Source organism: Oryctolagus cuniculus, chromosome 15 (assembly GCF_051225735.1).
Source record: "Oryctolagus cuniculus isolate XC-2025 breed Fujian yellow rabbit chromosome 15, ASM5122573v1, whole genome shotgun sequence".
Taxonomy (NCBI): domain Eukaryota; kingdom Metazoa; phylum Chordata; class Mammalia; order Lagomorpha; family Leporidae; genus Oryctolagus; species Oryctolagus cuniculus.
Genome location: NC_142881.1, coordinates 79515613 through 79539123, shown reverse-complemented (window position 1 = coordinate 79539123; position 23511 = coordinate 79515613). Strand labels below are relative to the sequence as shown.

Below are 23511 nucleotides of genomic sequence, written 5' to 3'. Positions count from 1 at the left end.
GTTCTGGCTGCTCCATTTCTGAACCAGCTCCCTGCTAACGCATCTGGGAAGGCAGCGGAGGATGGCGTAAGTGCTTGGATTCCTGCCACCCACATAGGACACCCGGATGGAGTTCCAGACTCCTGACTTCAACCTGGCTTAACCCTGGCCATTGCAGGGAGTGAACCAGCGGATAGAAGATCTCTAATTTATTTATACCAAAAGCTGCTGCTACTAAATGCTCCAATTATGGGAGCTGTGAATATGTGAGTTGGGGGACAGGGAGTGGTAAGGGCAGGGGGAAACAAAATACCACAACAAAATTATACAGACAAAAGAGTTAACTTATGGACAATTGACGGCTTTCAGTGATTCTAGATTCGGTTTTAGGTGTACCCAGAGGGTTAAAGCTCATTAAGATACCAGACCAAACCTGCCAGTACATGTCCATTAGCACAGTTAATGATTATACCGTTTCTTAATCTGCAGAAGGCCATTCAGTCACAAAGACCAATACAACCACTACCCTTTATCTTTAACGTGGGCAGAGTCTGGTGGATAGGTCAAAGATTTATAAAACAGGATGAACTGTATCAGCAGGTTTGTCTTTGCAGAACACTGCAGCTAAAAAAAGCTTATTACAAAACCTAAGTGGTTAACAGAGAGTGCTTTCTCCACCATATTACCAAGAAACTTCACTTTTATAACAGGTAATAACTATTACAAACCCTTTTCATGTCTATCTTATCAAAATACTAAGTAATCATAAAATTACTCAACAGCATCAAATGACAAATGAAAGCATGGGTTTTGGAGTAAGATATATATGAGTTCAAATCCCTGCTCTGCAAGGCTGGCGCTGTGGCGTAATGGGTAGAGCCGCTGCCTGCATTGCCGGCATCCCACATGGGCACCAGTTCGAGTCCTAGCTGTTCCACTTCCAATCCAGTTCTCTGCTATTCTATGGCCTGGGAAAGCAGTAGAGGATGGTCTAAGTCTTTGGGCCTCTGCGCCCACGTGGGAGACCTGAAGAAGCTCCTGGCTCCTGGCTTCGGACTGGCGCAGCTCCAGCCCTTGTAGCCATTTGGGGAGTGAACCAGTGGATGGAAGACCTCTCTCTCTCTCTCTCTCTCTGCATCTCCTTCTCTCTCTGTGTAACTCTGACTTTCAAGTAAAATAAATAAATATTAAAAAAAAAAAAAAAATCCCTGCTCTGCAACTTACCAAAACTACAAACTTGGAAAACGTTGAAGCTAGATGACAGTCACAGAGATCCATTATACTATACTATTTCTGTATAAATTTGAAAATCCTCATAATAAAAAAACACATTTCTTTTAAAATTTATTTATTTATTTATATTTTATTTAAAAGGCAGAGACAGAGCTCTTATACTGGCTGGTTCACTCCCCCAAATGCCTACAACAGCCAAAGGTTAACCAGGCTGAAGTCAGGACCCAAAACTGAATCCAGGTCTCCCACATGGGTAACAGGAACCAAGTACTTAGCCATTACATGCTACCTACCAGGATGAGCATTAGCAGGAGGCTGAGCCAGGACTCAAACCCAGGTACTCTGATGTGGGATGCAGGTGGCCCAGGAGACAGTTTAACACTGCACCAGACACCTGCCACAAAAGTAAATTCCTTTATCTGTCAAATGAGAATTGTTTCCCTGTTGGTTGAGAATAATATCAATAATATCAATTCCTGGAGTTGGGGGACAGAGAGGGAGGGAGGACTAAATAAATTATGGCATATCCATACAAAGGCAAGCTCTACGCTACAACCATCTAAAAGCATGAAGAATATACACTGTCATAGAAAGAATTTTACATTTTGAAAAAACAACATTCAGTTTACCACTATTTACCCTAAGGTTAGAAATTATACATGTGTATATTATGATGCTCCCGGCTCTTGGCTTCAGCCTGGCCCAGTCCCAGCCGTTGTAGCCATCTGGAGAGTGGACAAGCAGATAGAAGATCTGTCTCTCTAAAAAAATCTCTCTGTAACTCACTCAAATAAATAAATCTTTTTTAAAAAGAGTCATCTGTGTTGTTGAGTATATCGTGTTTCCATACATTGTATTACTTACTAATAATCTAGGGTGGGAACACAACATGATTTGTTATCCATTTTTCTGTAGACAGACATTTCAGTTGTTGCCAACCTTGGGCTATTATAGAACTACTAGGAACATTTTTAAGTTCGTGACTTTGTAGATGTTTGTTTTCATTTTTATTTGTTAAACATCTAGGAATGGAGTCACCAAGTCCTAGAAAAGATGTTTAACTACATTTGAAACTGCCAAACAGTTCTCCAAAGTAGTTGTACCATTTTACATACTCACTAGTCCTATGTGAGTTCCAGGGGTGACACACCATGCCCAGCACTTAATATCTTCAGTCTTTCTCTTGCTGAAATTCTACAGTATGAAATGGCATCTCACTGTCAGTTTGGCTTGCCTCTCCCTGCAAAATGATGTAAGGTACCTTGCAAATGCTCACTCGTCATTGCTATAACCTCTTTTGGTAAGTCTGTTCATGTTTTTTTTGTTGTTGTTTTTTTTTTGTTTTGTTTTGTTTTTTGACAGACAGAGTGGACAGTGAGAGAGACAGAGAGAAAGGTCTTCCTTTGCTGTTGGTTCACCCTCCAATGGCCGCCGCGGCTGGCGCGCTGTGGCCGGCGCACCGCGCTGATCCGATGGCAGGAGCCAGGTACTTCTCCTGGTCTCCCATGGGGTGCAGAGCCCAAGCACTTGGGCCATCCTCCACTGCACTCCCTGGCCACAGCAGAGAGCTGGCCTGGAAGAGGGGCAACCGGGACAGAATCTGGCACCCCGACCGGGACTAGAACCCGGTGTGCCGGCGCCACAAGGCGGAGGATTAGCCTAGTGAGCCGCGGCGCCAGCCTGTTCATGTATTTTATTCATTTTGCTTACTTAGATTAGTCCCCTTTTCCTCTGTTGGGTTATTGCAATTCTTCATATATCACGGATGCCAGTGCTAGAAATATTTCTTCTCTGCCCTATACTTATCTACTCCATTTCTTAATGGCATCTTTTAAAAAATAGTAATTTCAATTTACATGTGGTCTAATTTATCAATATCTTTTCTTATCCCAATTTTGTAGTATATGCATCAGTAAGATTAGCATCACTACAATGAAACACCTGAGGCAAATAACTTTAGCTCACAGCTGTGGAGGTTCAAGCCCAAGACTGGGTGCATCCTCACAGCTTGGCCTCTGTGCAGTGGTAGAAGGCAAAGACTGAGCATGTGCCAAGGAAGGAGACCGTGGGGAATCAGGCAGCAGAGAGACCGGGCGGGCCCAGACTCAGGCTTTTATGACAACTCTCACAGAACTCAAAGGTCATACAAGAACTACCTTGAAAGGGCACAAGCCCCAGGCTCCACCTCCCAAAGGTACTATTACTCATCAACAGGCTTGGGGACCAAGGTTTTAATACATGGGGTTTTGGGAGACACCCAAACCAATGAACAATAGCAGGATATTGTGTAATAAATATCTGAATATTCCAAAGTCATAAAATAATTTTTCTTTTCCCTAGAAGCTACGGAAATTTTAAAATATGTCCATAGGGGCTGGTGATGCGGCATAGCAGGTTAAGCCAGCGCCTTGGACACTCAGCATCCCATATGGGCACCAGTTCATGTCCTAGCAGCCCCACTTCCAATCAGCTCCCTACTAACATGCCTGGGAAAGCAGGGGAAAGTGGTTTAAGTGTTTGGGCCCTGTCATCCACATGGGACCCAGGATGAAGTTCCTGGCTCCTGGCTTCGGTTTGGCTGGGTTAAGCCATTGCAGCCATTTAGGGAATGAACCAGCAGATGGAAGAGCTCTCTGGCTCTCCTTCTCTGTAATTATATCTTTCAAATAAATAAATAAATCTTTTTTAAAAAATAAAATATGTCCATAAATTCTGTGACACTCCTCCCTTTAAGAGGTAGGACTCAGAGCGATGTTGTGGAAGCATGGATTGAGTCAACCCTTGGGATGTTTGCATCTCCTTTCAGAGTGCTGATTCAAGTCCTAGCTCCTCCACTTCCAACCCAGCTTCCTGCTAATGCACCTCAGAAGGCAGCATATGATGGCCCAACTACTTGGGTCTCTGCCCTCGACATGGAAAACCCAGATGGAGTTTGGGCTCCTAACTTCAGATTGGCCTAGCCCCAGCTGTTGGGGTCGCTTGGAGAGGGAGCCAGCAGACGGAAGATCAATCTCTCTCTGTCTCTCCCTCTCCCCAACCCTCACTCACTGTCACTCTTCCTTTCAAATAAATGAACAAATTTGTTTAAAAAAATGTTTTACAGTGAATTCTAGAATATTAGATATTAACATGGTTTAATTCATCTGCCCTTAACCAGGTGCTAGCTTTGTTTTTTTGTTTTTTGTTTTTTAACAGGCAGAGTGGACAGTGAGAGAGAGAGAGACAGAGAGAAAGGTCTTCCTTTGCCGTTGGTTCACCTTCCAATGGCTGCCACGGCCGGCGCATCGCGCTGATCTGAAGCCGGGAGCCAGGTGCTTCTCCTGGTCTCCCATGCGGGTGCAGGGCCCAGGCACTTGGGTCATCCTCCACTGCACTCCCGGGCCATAGCAGAGAGCTGGCCTGGAAGAGGGGCAACCGGGACAGAATCCAGCGCCCTGACTGGGACTAGAACCCGGTGTGCCGGCGCCGCAAGGCGGAGGATTAGCCTAGTGAGCCGCGGCGCCGACCACGCTGGCTTTGTTTTTGAAAGGTACTTCTGCTTGATACAGAGTAGGCTAACTGATTTTTTTTTTTCCGGGAGCACTTTATGGAAGTTATTCCATAAAGCTGGCACTGTGGCGTAGCGGGTTAAGTCGCTGTCTACAGTTCTTCCATTCCATATGGGTGCCAGTTTGAGTCCCATCTGCTCCACTTCCAATCCAGCTCTCTGTTATAGCCTGGGAAAGCAACAGAAGATGGCCCAAGTGCTTAGGCCCTGCACACGCATGGAGACCCAGAAGAAGCTCCTGGCTTCGAATCAACCCAGCACCAGTCATTGCAGCCATTAGGAGAGTGAACCAACAGATGGAAGACCTCTCTCTCTCTCTCACTCTGTCTCTCCCTCTCTCTCTAACTCTGTGACTCACAGCTAAGCCACCATATGCATACTTTATATGTACATGGGAACTGAGCAGTTAAGTAAACGATAGATGGTGAGAGCTGGATTTTTCACTGTTGGAGTGCAAGTTTACAGGTAACCAAGGGCAGGAGGTTAGAATGATCCACATGATAATGAACTCAGTTGGGTAAAACAAATATGAATTCACATTTACTTTAATATAAATTCAGAGGAGTACACAATGGAAATACGTATAGATGAACTCACACACAACACACACATTGGTGGGGGTATGTCTAAGAGAAACACCAATTAAAAGAGCTACCAGGGCCAGTGTTCTGCTTAATGGGTTAAGCAGCCACCTGCAATCTAGGCATCCCATATGGGCGCTGGTTCAAGTCCCGGCTGCTCCACTTCCAATTCAGCTCTCTGCTAATGCACCTAGGAAAGCAGCGGGAAGATGGCCCAAGTTCTTGGGCAGCTGCCACCCACAGAGTAGACCAGGATAGAGTTCTGGGCTCCTCACCTGTTCCAGCCTTGACCACTGTGACCACCTAGGGAGTGAACAAGCAGATGGAAGATCTCTCTCTCTGTTTCTTCATTCTTTTCTGTCACTCTGCCTTTCAAATAAATAAAATAAATCTTTTCTTAAAAATGCACAAAAACTTGAATAAACATTGCTCCAAAGACATACAAATGGCCAAGAAACACATGAAAAAGAGGCTCCACACTATTAGTCATTAGGAAAATGCAAGTCAAAGCCACGAGATATCACTTTAAGCCCACTAGAATGACTATAATAAAAATTTTCTAATGGAAAATAGATGTGTTACCAAGGACACAGAGAAATTGGAACCCTTGCACACTGTTGATAGGAATATAAAATGGCATTGTCACCATGAAAAACAACTTGGCAGATCTTCAATAAGTTAAACACAGAATTACCATATGACCTAGCAATTCCACTTTAAGTATATACTCCAAAGAAGTAAAAGTAAGTGTCCAAACAAAAATTTGTATATCAATATTCACAACAGCACTATCTGCAGTACACAAAAAGTGGATACAGCACTAACATACATCAACTGAAGAACAGGTACACAAAATGAGGTTTACCCATACAATGTAAATTATTTAACCACAAAAAAGAATGAAGTACTGATTCATGCTACACCACAGATGACCTACAAAACATTATGCTAAATAGAAATGCAAGACAAAAGGCTACATATTGCATGTTCCCATTAATATGAAACAACCACAATAGCCAAATCCATAGAGACAGAAAGCAGATTAGTGTTTGTGAGGGGCTGGAGGGGAGTGTGGGAGGGAATAGAGAATGACTGCTTAATGGGTATGGGGATTCTTTTTGGTATGATCTGAAGTTCTAGGACAATTATGGGAATGTACTTAATGCCACTGAATTGTACAAGGGCACATCAAAGAGTTTGTGGAAAAACAGAACAAAAGATGTTTATTTGGTAGAAAAACTTTTTGAAATCCATGCAGTCTTTTGTTCCTTTTAAAGATTTATTTGATGGGGCCAGCTCTATGGTGTAGCGGGTGGGGCTACCACCTGCAGTGCCATGTGGGCACCAGTTCAAGACCTGGCTGCTCCATTTCTGATCCAGCTCTCTGCTATGGCTTGGGAAGGCAGTACAAGATGGCCCAAGTCCTTGGGCCCCTGCACCTGTGTGGGAGACCTCTGTGGGAGGCCTGTGTGGGAAGAAGTTCCTGACTCCTGGCTTAGGGTCAGTGCAGCTCTGGCTTTGAAAGTCATAGTTACAGACAGAAAGACCTTCCATCCCCAGATTCACTCCCTAGATGGTCACAAGGGCTTGGGCTGGGCCAAGTGGAAGCCAGGAGCTAGGAGCTTCTTCCAGGTCTCCCGCATAGGTGGCAGGGGCCCAAATACATGGACTATCTTCTGCTGCTTTATCCAGGCCATTAGCAAGGAGCTAGATTGGAAGTGGAGCAGCCCAGACATGAACGGGAGCCCATATGGGATGCTGGTGTTGCAGGCAATGGCTCTACCCATTAGGCCTTGATGCCAGCCCTGTGCATGGTTTTTTCACACATGCTTTTCACGAGCTCTTTGAAGATTCTCTGCATGCATAGATTTCAAAGTTTTTTTGCAATTTCATTTTCACATGAAAGTCCCCTCATATATATTTAAATGGTAAAATGTCAACTTTATGTGTATTCTACCACAATAGAAAATAAACAGGCCGGCGCAGCGGCTCACTAGGCTAATCCTCCGCCTTGCGGCGCCGGCACACGGGGTTCTAGTCCCGGTCGGGGCACCGGATTCTGTCCCGGTTGCCCCTCTTCCAGGCCAGCTCTCTGCTGTGGCCAGGGAGTGCAGTGGAGGATGGCCCAGGTGCTTGGGCCCTGCACCCGCATGGGAGACCAGGAAAAGCACCTGGCTCCTGGCTCCTGCCATCGGATCGGCGCGGTGCGCCGGCCGCAGCGCGCCGACCACGGCGGCCATTGGAGGGTGAACCAACGGCAAAGGAAGACCTTTCTCTCTGTCTCTCTCTCTCACTGTCCACTCTGCCTGTCAAAAAAATAAAAAGAAAAAAAAAAAGAAAATAAACAAATAATGCTTAAACAATAATCCAAAAAAAAAAAAAATAGAAAGGGGTTCTGGGAAAATATGGAAAATTAAACACACCTATTTCATTTGGTCCCAGAGTTGTGCTAAAATGCTAACAAGGGATTTTCAGGACATAAACAAAAGTTTAAATTCAAGCTGGAAACCAATGCATCAGTGGTGCCTACCAGCAGATCTAAGAACAAGCAATGTGGAAAGTCAAGAACCAACTGGACCTTGGCCACAGAATTCTCAAAAGGCTTGGGGACTGGTGAAAGATGGTACCTCCACAAGGAGGGGTACAGGCAGCACCACGCGAGGAAGGCAGGTTGAAGCTCTTTAACACACAGCTCAGTCTCTCAAGTGCCTTCGGAAGTTCCACATGGTCAAGTCTCTGCACCAAGGCCAGTGCCAGAGGATTAGCCTCTGTAGCAGGCGTCTGAACAAGGCACAGCACAGCACAGTGGTGGGCGGAGGTTCGACGGAAATGAGGATCAAGTCAACACACACCTACACTGAATGCTGCAATCTTCCCCTTCTGCTCCAAGACAACCGCAGAGTCCTCCTCCCACCAGATGGGAAATGAACAGACCCCTCTCCTCTTTTCAGAAACAGAGAAGAAACCAGATGTTGACACAGCCATATCACCGTGCCATGAACTCAGTCACCAGTCACCAGTGACGGACCCAGGGCTTCGGCTCTCAATCAGCTGAGGGCCACGCCTTCAGGCAGCCATGGCCCACCACTCATCGGAGGAAAGCCTCTATCATACGACACAGGAAACAAACAGAAAAAAAAAACAAACAGGAGCCTAGAGGAAACGTGCACAATAGAGGGAGAAGAAAACTTAAAATTTGAGAAGATGTTTATAGAGACAAGAGAAGATATTCCATACATGAACACATAGGATATTACTTAAATTTTTTAGATTTAATTTTATTAAGATTTATTTATTTATTTTTTACTGGAAAGGCAGAGCTACAGAGAGGCAGAGGCAGAGGCAAAGAGAGAGAGGTCTTCCATCTACTGGTTCACTCTCCAAATGGTTGCAACGGCCAGAGCTGAGCCAATCCAAAGCTAGCAGCTAGGAGCTTCTTCCAGGTCTCCCTTGTACAGGAACCCAAGCACTTGGGCCATCTTCTACTGCTTTCCCAGGCCACAGCAGAGAGCTGGATTGGAAGAGGAGCAGCTGGGTCTCGAAGTGGAACGCATATGGGATGCCAACACTGCAGGCAAGCAGCTTGACCTGCTACGCCACAGTGCCAGCCCCTAGATTTATTTATTTATTTGAAAGGATATTATTTAAGAGTCCTTGGCATGTGGCATAGCAGGCTAAGCCTCTGCTGGTGATGCTGGCATTCTATATGGGTGCCGGTTCAAAGATCTGGCTGCTCCACTTCTGATCCAGCTCCCTGCTAATGCACCTGGGAAAGCAGTGGAAGATGCCCCAAGTGCTTGGGCCTCTGTACCCAAGTGGGAGACTGGGACAAAGCTCCTGGCTCCTTGAAGCAATTTTAGGAGTGAACCAGCGGATGAAAGCTTAATTGCTCTCTCTCTAACTCTGCCTTTCAAATAAATTTAAAAATCTTTAAAAAAAAAAAAAAGATAAAAAAGAGTCCTTGGAAATCAAACTTAAGGAAACTTATCAGAAAGAATAAAGAATCAAACAGATGATAATAAGGGAAAAATATGAAAACTGAAGGCTCAGTCAAAACAATTCAGTATCAGTGTAAGAGGGTCCTAAAGAAGAAAGCAGAGAGGAAAAGTCAATCAATGAAATAGTTCTATCACATACCCCAGAACTAAACACATTTCCTCAGTGAAATCAGAGTGCACAGCGTAACTGATGAAATATCTCCAGTCTGGGGCTGGCACTGTGGTGCAGCAGGTAAAGCTGCTGCCTGTGGCAACAACATCTTTAAAAAATAAAATACCTCCAAATTAAAGTATAATCAGTTTGAAATTTCTTGACAGGAGAGATGGAGAGCAGCTCTGAGCAGCTTCCAGAGAGGTGCAGAAGTTACAGATGCAGTGTCAGAATGACTCTGAACTTCCAGAGCTCCCGTGTGCACGAGGACACGATGGAGCTGAATCAGCAAACTCAGGAGGAAAGCGATTCCCAACCAGTTTGAGCTATTCAGCACAACTGTTAATCAAGGGTGAGAGGGAAATAAAGGTGTTTTCAAAAGTGTAGACAATTCAATATGTGCCTCCCACAAAAGAGCAAGACAGCCATTCACTCTCACTAAGCAAGTTAGCGATTATACTTGAAAACTTTGCACCAACTATACATTAACTTGGTAATGCTGAGGCCAGCACTGTTCGGTTTCACAACAGGTGAAGGCTCCAACTTATGCACAGATTGTATTTTCCAAGTTGAATTATATTTTATTTTTAAACTTGAGAAGTATTTTCCCAAAGAAACAAGCTTATGAAATAGAGTTGTGAACTTGGGCAGTTTAACCCATAAAGTGCCTAAGAACCACGGAAAAGAAAGCAATGAACGTCTAACTGTGTCAAGTAGCTTTCAACCATGTCTGCACTCCTCATGGCTGGCAAAGAAATAGTACTTATTTGAAATCAGCAATCATGACACACTTTGTTTTCTTTATCTTTGTATCCTGGTAAACAAACAGTACATATAATACTGTACCTGCTTTCTATCATGAGCTTAAAATATCCATTTAATGAATAATGAGTAAAATTCATAATATTATTTGAACTGCAGTGTTTCTATGAGAAATGCATTAAAATTTCCAACTGAAGGAACATCTTCTTTTATGTTGACAGTAAGACCAGAATTTGGCACAGAGAATGATAAAGTACAGACAGGGGCTCCATCCACATAACAATCATTCCTGCTACAAATCACATTTTGGTCACAAATCATTCATACTGTTCCAAGTATGTATAAAACTATTATATGGAGATCTCATAATATAAAACTTGACCTCCAAGGGCCCAGAGTTGTGGAGCAGCAGGTTGAGCCACCACTTTCAACACCGGCATCCCATGTCAGAGCACCGGTTCAAGTTCCAGCTACTCCAGTTCTGATCCAGCTTCCTGATCATGAGTCTGGAAATGCAGTAGAAAATGGCCCAAGTACTCTCCCTGCCATCCATAAGGGATACCAGGATGGAGTTTCTGGCTCCTGGTTCAGCCTGACCCAGCCGGGCTGATGCAGCCATTTGGGGAGTGAAGCAGCAGGTGGAAGTTCATCTGTATCTCCATCTTTCTCTATTGCTCTATCTTTCAAATACATAAATACACCTTTAAAAAAAGAGAAAAAAAAGAAAAAGAAAAAACCTTGGTCTTCAAAATTCTCTTCTTTCCCTTCACTGATACCTTAAATAAACACATCCATCAACATTTTATTGGGTTGACTTTTTTTTTTTTAAAGATTTATTTTTACTTATTTGAAAGACAGAGTTACAGAGAGAGGTAGTAAGCTGATCCGAAGCCAGGAGCCAGGAGCTTCCTCCAGGTCTCCCACATGGGTGCAGGGGCCCAAGGATCTGGGCCATCTTCTGCTGCTTTTCCAAGCCATAGCAAAGAACTGGATCGGAAGAAAAGCAGCCAGGACTAGGACCGGCGCCCATATGGGATGCTGGCGTTGCAGGCCAGGGTTTTAATCTGCTGCACCACAGTGCTGGCCCCTGGGTTGACTTTTTATTTGTAGTTTCTATACCACATTTAGTTAGAACAGGTCATCAGTTGCAAACTTATGACAATGGCCTAAAAAAGGTATGAAGATTCAGTATTGAGACAAAAATTATAACGAAAACTATGTCTCTAGAGCAGGTGTTTAGCCTAGCAACTGGTTAAGATGCTGGTTAAGATACCCACATCCCTTACTGTAGAGCTCCGTTCAGGCTGAGACTGCAGCTTCCTGCCATGCAGACCCTGGGAGGCAGCAGTGAAGCTGGAGTAGCTGGGTCCCTGTCACCCACACGGAGACCTCGTCCCAGCTCCCAGCTTCAGCCCAGTCCAGTCCCAGCCATGGGGGACATTGCAGAGTGAGCCGGCAGATAGGGCTCCTAACAAGTAAATTTTTAAATTAAAAAATATTTATTTCTCTAGTTCAAATCCAAGTGCCTATATATTCCTAAAGCGAAGTAGACAAAGTGATCCAACAATAATACCAAATTATTTTAGGGGAAAACTTACTAAAATGATAAAAATGGCAGAATTTAGTACACAATATATACAATTTAGTAGACAATGTACTCAATGCCCACAATGATACTTATCTTCCTATTTTAAAACCTGAGAGAAATTCCCCTTTCCAAAGCCCCCTCAATTTTATATCACTCTAATAAAGATTACAATCTTTGTAATACTGTGCTTAAAGGAACGAAGAGTAACTTACCCTACAGAGTCAGAGTCAGAGCTCCCCTCAAGCTTTCTGGGATGACTGACAATCTCATTTCTTCTTCCAAACGGAAAATGCACAAAGATTGACCCCTTCCATGATATGCGGCAGAAAAGCCCCTCTACTCCCACAGAGCCCTGAAATTACTGCAGAAGTATGATTTCTTTGGAGCACCCTTTCAACTTTGGAAATTCTTCACTGTCAGTGAGACCTGCTTATTATATTTCTTTGTAGTTGCTTCATTTGATGAACATTAAAACACCTGTTAAGAGGGGTGTGACAGACTGAACTGCTGACAGCTGGTGCGCAAGCACAGCTTGGCACAAACAGCATCATCATCAAGACACAGACCTCTGAGCACACAGCCACAACATCAGTGTCTTTCACACATTTTTAAGTGAAGACTTTGTATATTTTTAAAAATATCATTTTGCATCCAAGAAAATTCAGTTATAATTAAAACTACTCCCAAGCCTTTATATCAATTTTATTCACAAAAATATTCAAGCATTACCTCAGACATTATAATTAACAGAATAATTTTTATCCACTTGCTTTAAGTTCAAGCCCAAGATTCAGATTATAAAACCACTTCCTTCTTTGAACCACAAATCTTCAGTTAAGTTTTGATTTAAGAATGGCTTCTGAGGCCAGCATTGTGGTACAGCAGGTTGAGCTGTTGCCTGCAAAGCTCATATCCCATTTCAAAGCACTGGTTTAAGTCCCCACTGTCCTGCCTCCAATCCAGCTCCCTACTAATGTGACTGGCAAGGCAGCGGAAGTTGACTGAAATGCCTGGGCCTCTGCCACCCACGTGGGAGACCTGGATGAAGTTCCTGGCTCCCGGCTTCGGCCCGGCCCAGCCCCAGCTGTTGTGACCATTTGGGAAATACGTTGGCAGGTGGAAGATCTTTTTGCTCTTTGTCGCTCTCTACCCCCCATACCTGTCACTCTTTCAAATAAATAAATAAAATCTTTAAAAATAAAAAGGATGGTTTACATAAAAAGAGCAATACTTGGATTCTCTGTTTTAGTGAACCATGCAATAAAATACAGAACTCAGAACTGGCGCTGTGGTGTAGCGGGTAAAGCCACTGCCTCGATGCCAGCCATCCCATATGGGTGTGGGTTCGAGTTTGGGCTGTTCCCCTTCTGATCCAGCTCCATGCTAATGTGTCTGGGAAAGCAGAAGATAGCCCAAGTCCTTGGGCCTCTGCACCCATGAAGGAGATCCACCCATGAAAGAGATCCCAGCTGTGGCCATCCGGGGAGTGAAACAGCAGGAGAAAGATTACTCTGTTTCTCTTTCCCTTTCTCTCTGTAACTCTTTCAAATAAATAAATGTCTTTTAACAAATCTAAATTCATAAAAAAAAAAAGAACAAAATATGGAACTCACTAAGAAAAAAGCAAAGTAGAAACCCAAATATGTCACTTTTCGTAACTATTGCCATAAAAGGGAACATCATCAATTCCAAGAATACAGCAAACTTCTAGAAGTGAGGTGCAGTGGTCTGAATACTTGTTCTTTACCCTCCCCACCCCAACTCAAAAAGTTTAATCCCCAAAGTGCTACGTGAATGCTGCTAAGAAAGTGAAGACTCAATCTGACTCTGGCACTTGAAGAGTGATGAGATTAGAACAGGACCTGACCGGGGAGCCTCCACGAGTGAATGCTGGTGCCTTTACTGAAGTGGGGGAGACCGGCCACACAGAAGCACGACATACACTGTTTCTTGCAGTGATGTGATGCGGTATGCTCCTTGGGATTCTGCCAGCAAGAAGGCCACCACCAAACAAGGCCTCTAGGCCCTGTAGCTCCAGAACCCGGAGCCAAAATAAATCCTTCTTTTTATAAGCTTACCCTTCCCTAAGTGTTTCATTATAGTAACAAAAAGTTCATTCATAAGCAGAATAATAAGGCTGGCATAAAAAATCTGACACTATTCTCTGGGGTAGATAGAGTTTGATGTTTTTATTCTGAAAAGCAAATGAAGCAAACTGAGAACTTGCCTACCAACCATCTGGCTTGCCAGAAGGGCTGTCTCGGCTACAAGAGCTCTCAGGTCAACATTTCAACAGACTTTTTCATTTCTTCAAAGTTTTCTTAGCATTCAAAACTATGTCACAGGGTATAGCTGCTGAGGAAAAGCAGTTTTGGCAGTTCCTCAGAAGCTAAGCAAACTCACAGTGTTACCATATGAGGCAGTAATTCCATCCTCGGCATAGCGGAAGGAGAACTGAGAACATATGCCCAGACAAAAACTTATACAAGAATGTCCACAGCAGCATATTCCAAAATACTCAAAAAATGGAAACTGTCCCATCAACTGACAAGTAAATATAATGTGACATATACATACAATGGAACATTATTCAGCCACAAAACTAAGGCAGCACATGCTATGACATGATTAGGCCTTGAAAACATTAAATGAAAGAAGCCAGATACCTAAGGCAACATAGTGCATGATCCCATTCATGAGACATCAGAACAAGAAGTCCAGGGAGACAGAAGGCAGATGAGTGGCTGCCAGGAGTCAGGGCTGGGTAGGGAAGGTGGGACCAGCGAGTGTCTGCTTACTGAGTATGGAGTTTCCTTCTGGGGCAGTGAGAAAGTTCTGAAACTAGACACACAATTGGCTGCACAACACTGAACATACTCAGTGCCACTGAGACATTTATGGAGTGTAAATGTGCACCTCAACAATACAAGAAAACCTACAAAACAGAAAGGACATGCTGATGTTTATTAAAGTCAACTTCCGAAATACATGTTGATTATTTTGGTACTCCTTTAAAAACTTTATTGTTGGGGCCAGCCTGGTGGCATAGCAGGTAAAGCCAGCACCTGTGAAACTGGCATCCCATGTGGGATGTCCTGGCAGCTCCACTTCCAATCCAGATTCCTACTAAAGGCCTGCGAAAAGCAATGGAGGGGCTGGTGCTGTGGTATAGCAGGCTGAGCCTCTGCCTACGGTGCCAGCATCCCATATGGGCACCAGTTCATGTCCCGGCTGCTCCACTTCCAATCTAGCTCTCTGCTTATGGCTTGGGAAAGCAGTGGAAGACAGCTCAAATGTTGAGCTCCTGCACCTGTGTGGGAGATCCAAAAGAAACACCTGGTTCCTGGCTTCAGATCGGCCCAGCTCTGGCCAGTGTGGCCATTTGGGGAGTGAACAGCAGCAGATGGATGACCTTTCTGTCTGCCTCTCCCTCCCTGTAACTCTACCTCTCAAATAAGTAAGTCATTAAAAAACAAACAAACAAACAAAACCCAAAGGCAATAATGAAAGAATATGCTCCTTCTTAAAAAATAAATAAAAATAAAAATAAAAATAAAGCAGTGGAAGCTGGCCCAAGTGTTTGGGCCCCTGCTACCCACTTGGGAGACCTAGATGAATTCCTGGCTGCTGGCTCCAGCCTGGCTCAGCCCTGGCCGTTGTGGTCTCTCCCTCGACCTCTCCAGCAATTTCTTTTTTTTTATTTTTTATTTTTATTTTATTATTTTTTTTTTGACAGGCAGAATGGACAGTGAGAGAGAGAGAGAGAGAGACAGAGAGAAAGGTCTTCCTTTACCGTTGGTTCACCCTCTAATGGCTACTGTGGCCGGCATGCTACAGCCAGCACACCGCGCTGATTGGAAGCCAGGAGCCAGGTGCTTCCTCCTGGTCTCCCATGCAGGTGCAGGGCCCAAGCACTTGGGCCATCCTCCACTGCACTCCTGGGCCACAGCAGAGAGCTGGACTGGAAGAGGAGCAACCGGGACAGAATCCAGCACCCCATCTGGGACTAGAATCTGGTGTGCCAGCACCACAGGCAGAGGATTAGCCTAGTGAGCCGCGTTGCCAGCCCTAGCAATTTCAAATACATAAAAAAATTAACCTGATTGTGAAACCTGTTAAAGTGAAATGAACACTGAGAAATAGTGACTTGATCAGCCCTTGCCCTGACTGCTGATGAACAACTTAATACGTTATCCCTGTTAGTATTTTTTTTGTTTGTTCTACTTAATACTTTTGGTTGAATTCTGTAATCAATACACAGTTATTCTCAAGTGTTGAAACTTAACTGAAAAGTGATTGCTGTTAAATATGAGTGGGAATAAGAGAGGGAAGAGATGTACAATTTGGGACATGCTCAAGCTGACTTGCCCCAAACGATAGAGTTAGAAACATACCAGGGGATTCCAATTCAATCCCATCAAGGTGGCATGTACCAATGCCATCTCACTAGTCCAAGTGATCAATTTCTGTTCACAATTGATCATAATGATAGGACTAAGAGTCAAAGGGATCACATAAACAAGACTAGTGTCTGCAAATACTAACCGATAGAATAAATAAAGGGAGCGAACGATCCAACATGGGAAGTGAGATACACAGCACACTCATAGAATGGCAGATGTCCTAAACAGCACTCTGGCCTCAGAATCAGCCCTAAAGGCATTCGGATCTGGCTGAAAAGCCCATGAGAGTATTTCAGGCATGGAAAGCCAAGACACTCTGGCAAAAAAAAAAAAAACAACAACACAACAACACTAAACGAAAGATCTCCGTGAGTGAGATCCCAGTGGAAAGAATAGGTCATCAAAGAAGGAGGTACCTTTCTCTGAAGGGAGGAGAGAACTTCCACTTTGACTACGACCTTGTCTAAATATGATCAGAGTCGGTGAACTCAAAAGGCTTCCATAGCCTCGGCAACTCATGACAAGAGCCTAGGGTGATTACTGATGCCATAAACAAGAGTGTCAATTTGTTAAGTCAACAACAGGAGTCCCTGTGCACTTACTCCTCATATAGGATCTCTGTCCTTAATGTGCTGTACATTGTGATTTAATGCTATAACTAGTACTCAAACAGTATTTTTCACTTGTGTTTCTATGTGTGTGCAAACTGTTGAAACCTTTACTTAATATATGCTAAAATGATCTTCTGTATATAAAGAGAATTGAAAATGAATCTTGATGTGAATGTAAAGAGAGAGGGAGTGGGAAAGGGGAGGGTTGCGGGTGGGAGGGAAGTTATGGAGGGGGAAGCCATGGTAATCCATAAGCTATACTTTGGAAATTTATATTCATTAAATAAAAGTTAAAAAAAATAAACCTTATTGTTAGTTTGTTAAGTATATAATACACATTTTTCAAATTAAAGCTTCATAACATCCAATCCTTAAGCTTTTCTATTTATTAGGAAATCAAAATTCGTAGCACCTGCTTTGCAATGTTTAGTCTGCAAGAGGAGGAGTCGATTTTACATAACGTCTAAACAATCTGAGTGACTTTAACAATGAACAGAATATCTGAATATTACCTGTACAGGGCTATATAGTTGAATTTTAGTACAGGAGAGAAACATGCTAATTTCTAATGAACAAGATCAGCAAAAGGTGAGACTTGTTAGATAATAAAACCTGGTTTGTTGTCATACTCATGAACCTGCCTGCCATTCCTTCTTTTTTTAGAGCTTTAATATAGAAAAGCAATATTTAAAAAAAAAAGCCATGTCAAATGCAATAACAAGTCCGTGAATTTCTTTCTTTCATCTCAAATGAAACAGAAAGTCCTTCTTTTGCTGATCATAATTCTAGGCAAGGCTAAATCCACCCACCAACTTAGAAATGTGCCCCATGTTTATCCGCTGTGTTCCTGCCTGCTCTGACAGGGTCTGAACACAGCAGGTGCTCACAGTCCATGGATTAACTGTAGAAATTACCAGATCGAATAACAGTTTCCAGTTAATATAATATAATAACATTTATTTTGGGTGTCCACAAACTGGACAATGACCTAGGTGGTTTATGTATATATAATGACTCATTTTAATCTCACCTTACTATACAGATAGGTTAAATAACTTGCCTAAGGGCCAGCGCCACGGCTCACTAGGCTAATCCTCCGCCTTGCGGCGCCGGCACACTGGGTTCTAGTCCCGGTCGGGGCACCAGATTCTGTCCCAGTTGCCCCTCTTCCAGGCCAGCTGTCTGCTGTGGCCAGGGAGTGCAGTGGAGGATGGCCCAAGTGCTTGGGCCTTGCACCCCATGGGAGACCAGGAGAAGCACCTGGCTCCTGCCTTCGGATAGGCGCGGCGCGCTGGCCGCAGGGCGCCGACTGCGGCGGCCATTGGAGGGTGAACCAACGGCAATGGAAGACCTTTCTCTCTGTCTCTCTCTCTCACTGTCCACTCTGCCTGTCAAAAAATAAATAAATAAATAAATAACTTGCCTAAGGCCACAACACCAATACATTGCAAAGCCAGGATTCAAACTAAGGTCTGTCCGACATAAGATCACTTCTGTTAAAATGTATTAAGTGTGGGCTGCAAAGAAACAGAGATTTTCAGTTTAGCTGGCAAACATTCAGATTCTCTTAAATGCAGCATCCCAGTGTGCAGGAAATGAGGAGGAAAAGGGCACTGCTGAAGAACACAGTGAGGTGTCAAGAGAAACAGCACACCACGGGCTGCGCCAGCCACACTACCTGACTGGTCACAACAAGCACAACAAGCCAAGGAGGTAACAACACTGTACAACAAGCCGAGGAGGTAAGGACAGGGCCCCTTTTGTACATATGAGGAACCTGTCAAGGTCACAGAAGCCATAAGGGGCAGGGTCGAGATTAGAAACCAAATTCAGTTCATCATTAAGTCCTGACTGAGTGCTCACCATGTGCCAGGGCTATAAGAGGTATTTAGAATATTAGCAAATCCCACACATTCTCTCTAATCAGAGATTAAGTTGTCGGGAAACTGAAACATCCCTATAGATTTTTTTTGTTTAAGATTTATTTATTCACTTGAAAGACAGAGTTATACAGAGAGAAAAGGAGAGGCAGACAGAGAGAGATCCTCCATCCACTGATTCACTCCCCAACCAGCTGCAACAGCTGGAGCTGCACCTATCCGAAGCCAGGAGCCAGGAGCCTCTTCTGGGTCTCCCACATGGGTGCAGGGGCCCAAGGACTTGGGCCATCCTCCACTGCTTTCCCAGACCACAGCAGAGAGCTGGATCAGAAGTGGAGCAGCTGGGTCCCAAACCGACGCTCACATGGGATGCTGGCACTGCAGGTGGCAGCTTAACCTGCTACGCCACAGCGCCGGCCCCTAGATTTTGGTTTTAATAACTCTTTTTGAAATGCTGATCCACGCTGAGGTTATGAATGCTGATCCATATGAGGTTATGAGGTTAAATAATACCAACCCCAAAAGTAGACTGCCACAAAAATCTAACAAGCATCACGTAGTAAATGTAAAAACAAAAACAACCCTGTCCCATATGTGTGATATTGACCAAACTGGCAGATAAGACCACTTTGGAAAACATACTTCACACCATTAAGCTTTTAGAGTGTCAGATTTTAAACGACAACAGTGGCATTTCAGGAAGAACAGAAGTCAGCACCAACGCTAGTTCAACATTAATAAGTGAGCTAATAAACAAGTCCATGTTTGCCCAGTCCACTTTTGCTTAATATCTGAGTCGGAAAGCCGGAAGGTAACTGGTTTGAGCTCCCATACAACCTGTATCATGACAACCTCACTTCAGCAGAAATGTAGCTCATGTGAGCACACGACTGAGGCCCTGCACATACAAAACGGAGCTTTCCTTTCTAACTATTTTCATAATTCATTCACAGTATACCATTACATCTATCTCTTTAAGGAAAAAAATGGAGGTGTTAACATGAGAATACTTTATGTCTCAGACATACATACATAGTTTCAAATTTAATTCTCATAGCCACTCTGTAAGATATTAGCCTTCTCTTTTAGAGAAAGAAATAGAAGTTTCAAAAAAGGAGGTAACTTTTCACATAACTGGTAAAGAGGCAGAGCCAGGGTTCAAACTCAGATGTGAATTATTATACTTCATGGCACTAAAGAGCTATCATTTTCTCAACCTGCAGAAATTTTTAAATAAATAATAATAATAAAGAAGATGAACTGGGTGGTCTCTGAGAAGTTCAATCATGAAAATGTTATGATAGAGGCCAGTGTTTTGTGGCACAGTACATTAAGCTCCTACATGCGTCACCAGCATCCTACACAGAAGCCCTGGTTCAGGTCCTGACTGCTCCGTTTCCAATCCAGCTCCCTGCTAGTGTGCCTGGGAAATCAGTGCAGGATGGGCCAAGTGCTTGGGTCCCTGCCACACACATGGGACAGCCAGATGGAGTTTCAGGCTCCTGGCTTTGGTTTGGCCCATCCCCAGCCATTTTGGCCATTTGAGGAGTAAACCAGCAGATGGGAGATCAATCTCTCTCTCTCTCTGTCTCTGTCAAGTAAGTAAATCTTTAAAAACAAAATAAAATTTTATGATAATATAATCATAGAGTAGAGAACACTAAGTAAAATAATGATGTGGGTTATAAGCTGCTTTAATATGAAGTATACTATATAGTAATAGTAATCTTTTAAAAATTGCTGGGAAGGTCACTGTGAAAGAGAATATGAAACCCCTTGAAGTCAAAATCCTAGGCTACCAAGTAGAAAAAGTAACAAATAGATAAATATACCATTGAGTACTATCAACAGAGAACCAAGTTGGAATAACTGGTGCTGTGCCAAACCAATGCTGTTTAAATGACAGCAACCAGCAATGTAAAATCAGGTCATCTCAGGCAGCACTTCTCAGGGTCAACTCCATGTATGACTAATCCCCATATAAATACAGAAAGATAATGTGGTTCTACAGTCAAATGAGTTTGAGAAATGCTGGATTTAACGTTCAAACCTGTTTCTTTGCTGGTTACAGATGGTATGTGGTGCTTGCAAGCCCTATGCTGCCAATCTTCCTGTGTTTGAATCCTGGCACTTATTTCCACTGGAGCCTAGCAACATGACTTACCGAAGGTTAATGCATATAGAAGCCTTAGAAAGTACCTTCAGAAGGGCTAGATAAATGCTGCTTTACTGGTAGTAACTGACGTTCATTGTGACCACCAGGAGGGGAGGGTATTACTGACCCACTTTGATTCACCTGCAAATAGAAACTGACAAGAGGCCCATGTGCAACCTAAACAAAGTTTCTTGGAGGATTATGCTTGGATACAAAGAAGACAGCAGAGTCTCAGTTGGGAGCTGAATAGGCGCTTTTCTGGAGTTGGGGAGGCAGGGTGGTTCTCCCTCAGCACACAGAACTTCGGTCACACTGGGCCTGGAATTCTAAATTGTCCCCGCCTTGGCACACAACACTTCAGTTTGCACCCAGTTCAGTGTTTTACTCAAGAAGCTACTGGGTTTATTGCATATGACTTGCTCAAAAAAGCAGTGTTGCTTGCTACTGCCATTCCAGGAAGGTCAAATGTCAGTCACACGGGGCCACTCTAGGCAGGGATGCAGGCTGGGGAAGTCCCTAATGGGGCAGCAGATGATCTTTGGCAATCAGGGTCTAGATGCTCCTTCTCCTGCTCTTTGGAGTTGGAAGTGGATATCAGGTCAGGAGATGCTTGATTTAGTGAGTCCTGCTTCAGCCTGTCTCAAGAGGATACAGTATGCAGCTTCCCAAACTTATTTGATGATGGAACTAACTTTTTCAAAGACCATCCCTCATACAGTTAATTTCTTTAAAAAAAAAAAAAAAAAAGAAAAGAAAAGAAAGAAAGAAAAAGAAAAAAAAAACCTGAAAAACAGAGCATTCACCACTAAATTTTTTTAAATGTTTGTTTATTTTTATGTTTCATCTACTTGAAAGGCAGAGCAACAAAGAAAGAGAGAGAGAGAGAGAGATCTCTTCCATTTGCTGGTTCATTCTCCAAACACCCACAACAGTCAGGGCTGTGCCAGGCTGAAACCAGAAGCACAGAACTCTGTCGGAGCCTCCCACGTGGGTGGCAATGACTCAAGCACTTGAGCCGTTATCTGCTCCTCCCAGGATGCATTAGCAGGGAGCTGCATTGGAAGAGAGTAGCCAGGACTCAAACCAGCACTCTGATATGGGATACAGGCATCAAGTGGTGGCTTAACTGGCTTCACCACAATGCCCACCCCTAAAATCTGTTTTTTTAAAAAAAAGACTGAAGATTCCCTAACTCTTATCTGCTACCGCCTGCCTTTGAGTTAAAATTCTAATAGATGGTGGGGCCGGCACTGTGGCGCAGCGGGTTAACACCCTGGTATAAAGCGCCAGAGTCAGGCCGGCGCCGTGTCTCAATAGGCTAATCCTCTGCCTAGCAGCGCCGGCACATCGGGTTCTAGTCCCGGTCGGGGCGCCGGATTCCGGATTCTGTCCCGGTTGCCCCTCTTCCAGGCCAGCTCTCTGCTGTGGCCAGGGAGTGCAGTGGAGGATGGCCCAAGTACTTGGGCCCTGCACCCCATGGGAGACCAGGATAAGTACCTGGCTCCTGCCTTCGGATCAGCGCGGCGCGCCAGCCTCGGTGGCCATTGGAGGGTGAACCAACAGCAAAGGAAGACCTTTCTCTCTGTCTTTCTCTCTGTCTCTCTCTCTCTCTCACTGTCCTCACTGTCCACCCTGCCTGTAAAAAAAAAAGGGGGGGGGGGGGATAAAGCACCGGAGTCCCATACAGGCGCCGGTTCTAGTCCTGGCTGCTCCTCTTCTGATCCAGCTCTCTGCTATGGCCTGGGAGAACAGTGGAAGATGGCCCAAGTCCTTGGGCCCCTGCACCCATGTGGGAGACCTGGAAGAAGCTCCTGGCTCCTGGCTTTGGATCAGCGCAGCTCCGGCCGTTGCGGCTATCTGGGGAGTGAACCAGCAGATGGAAGACCTCTCTCTCTGCTTCTACCTCTCTGTAACTCTGTCTTTCAAATAAATAAAATAAATGTTTAAAAAAAATTCTAATAGATGGTAAACCAAGTATCAGGTGAGTAGGCCTGGTGGTTAATATGTTTCTTTCTAGTGTTATCTATTATTTTGTGAGAGGCAGAAATGGTCAAACATGTAATGAAGTCATAGTTCCTGCTGGCAAAAGCACCCTTGGTTTGTATAGCAGACTCCTACACATCAGTATTTCCTAGCACCCTGCAAAGACACCATGCTTCAAAATTTTAATTACACGTGACTTAGTAAGTCTGAAGCACATCTTAAATATGCCAACAGGTGTTTCAAGAGAGGTAAAACATTTAGAGTATTGTTTTACAACTTTATGAATGGATACATTTTCTAATTCTAAAAGATGTTTAATGTGAAGCATTGCAGACTGTACTTCAGAACATAAATTTTTTTTATTAAATTTATTTGACAGATAGAGTTAGACAATGAGAGAGAGAGACAGAGAGAAAGGTCTTCCTTCCATTGGTTCACCCCCCAAATGGCCGCCACAGCAGGCATGCTGCACCGATCCGAAGCCAGGAGCCAGGTGCTTCTTCCTGGTCTCTGACATGGGCGCAGGCACCCAAGCACTTGGGCCATCCTCCACTGCCTTCCCGGGCCACAGCAGAGAGCTGGACTGGAAGAGGAGCAACCGGGACTAGAACCCGGCACCCATATGGGATGCTGGCACCGC

The 23511-nt window shown here is 44.1% G+C and overlaps 1 protein-coding gene across 20 annotated transcripts in view; it reads right to left on the bottom strand.

Annotated features, from left to right (window-relative positions):
• Window positions 1–23511, bottom strand: part of SHLD2 (shieldin complex subunit 2) — a 75220-nt gene that overhangs the window by 33384 nt on the left and 18325 nt on the right. For 6 of the 20 annotated variants that reach the window (XR_016221045.1, XM_070058007.2, XM_070058009.2 and 3 more), the window contains exon 3: window positions 5616–5709. The exons of 12 other annotated variants lie outside the window; for them this stretch is intronic. The gene's annotated coding sequence lies outside the window, so the exon portion shown is untranslated. The remainder of the gene's footprint in view (window positions 1–5615; window positions 5710–23511) is intronic. 2 more of the 20 variants (XM_089313605.1, XM_089313608.1) reach the window with 1 other exon arrangement.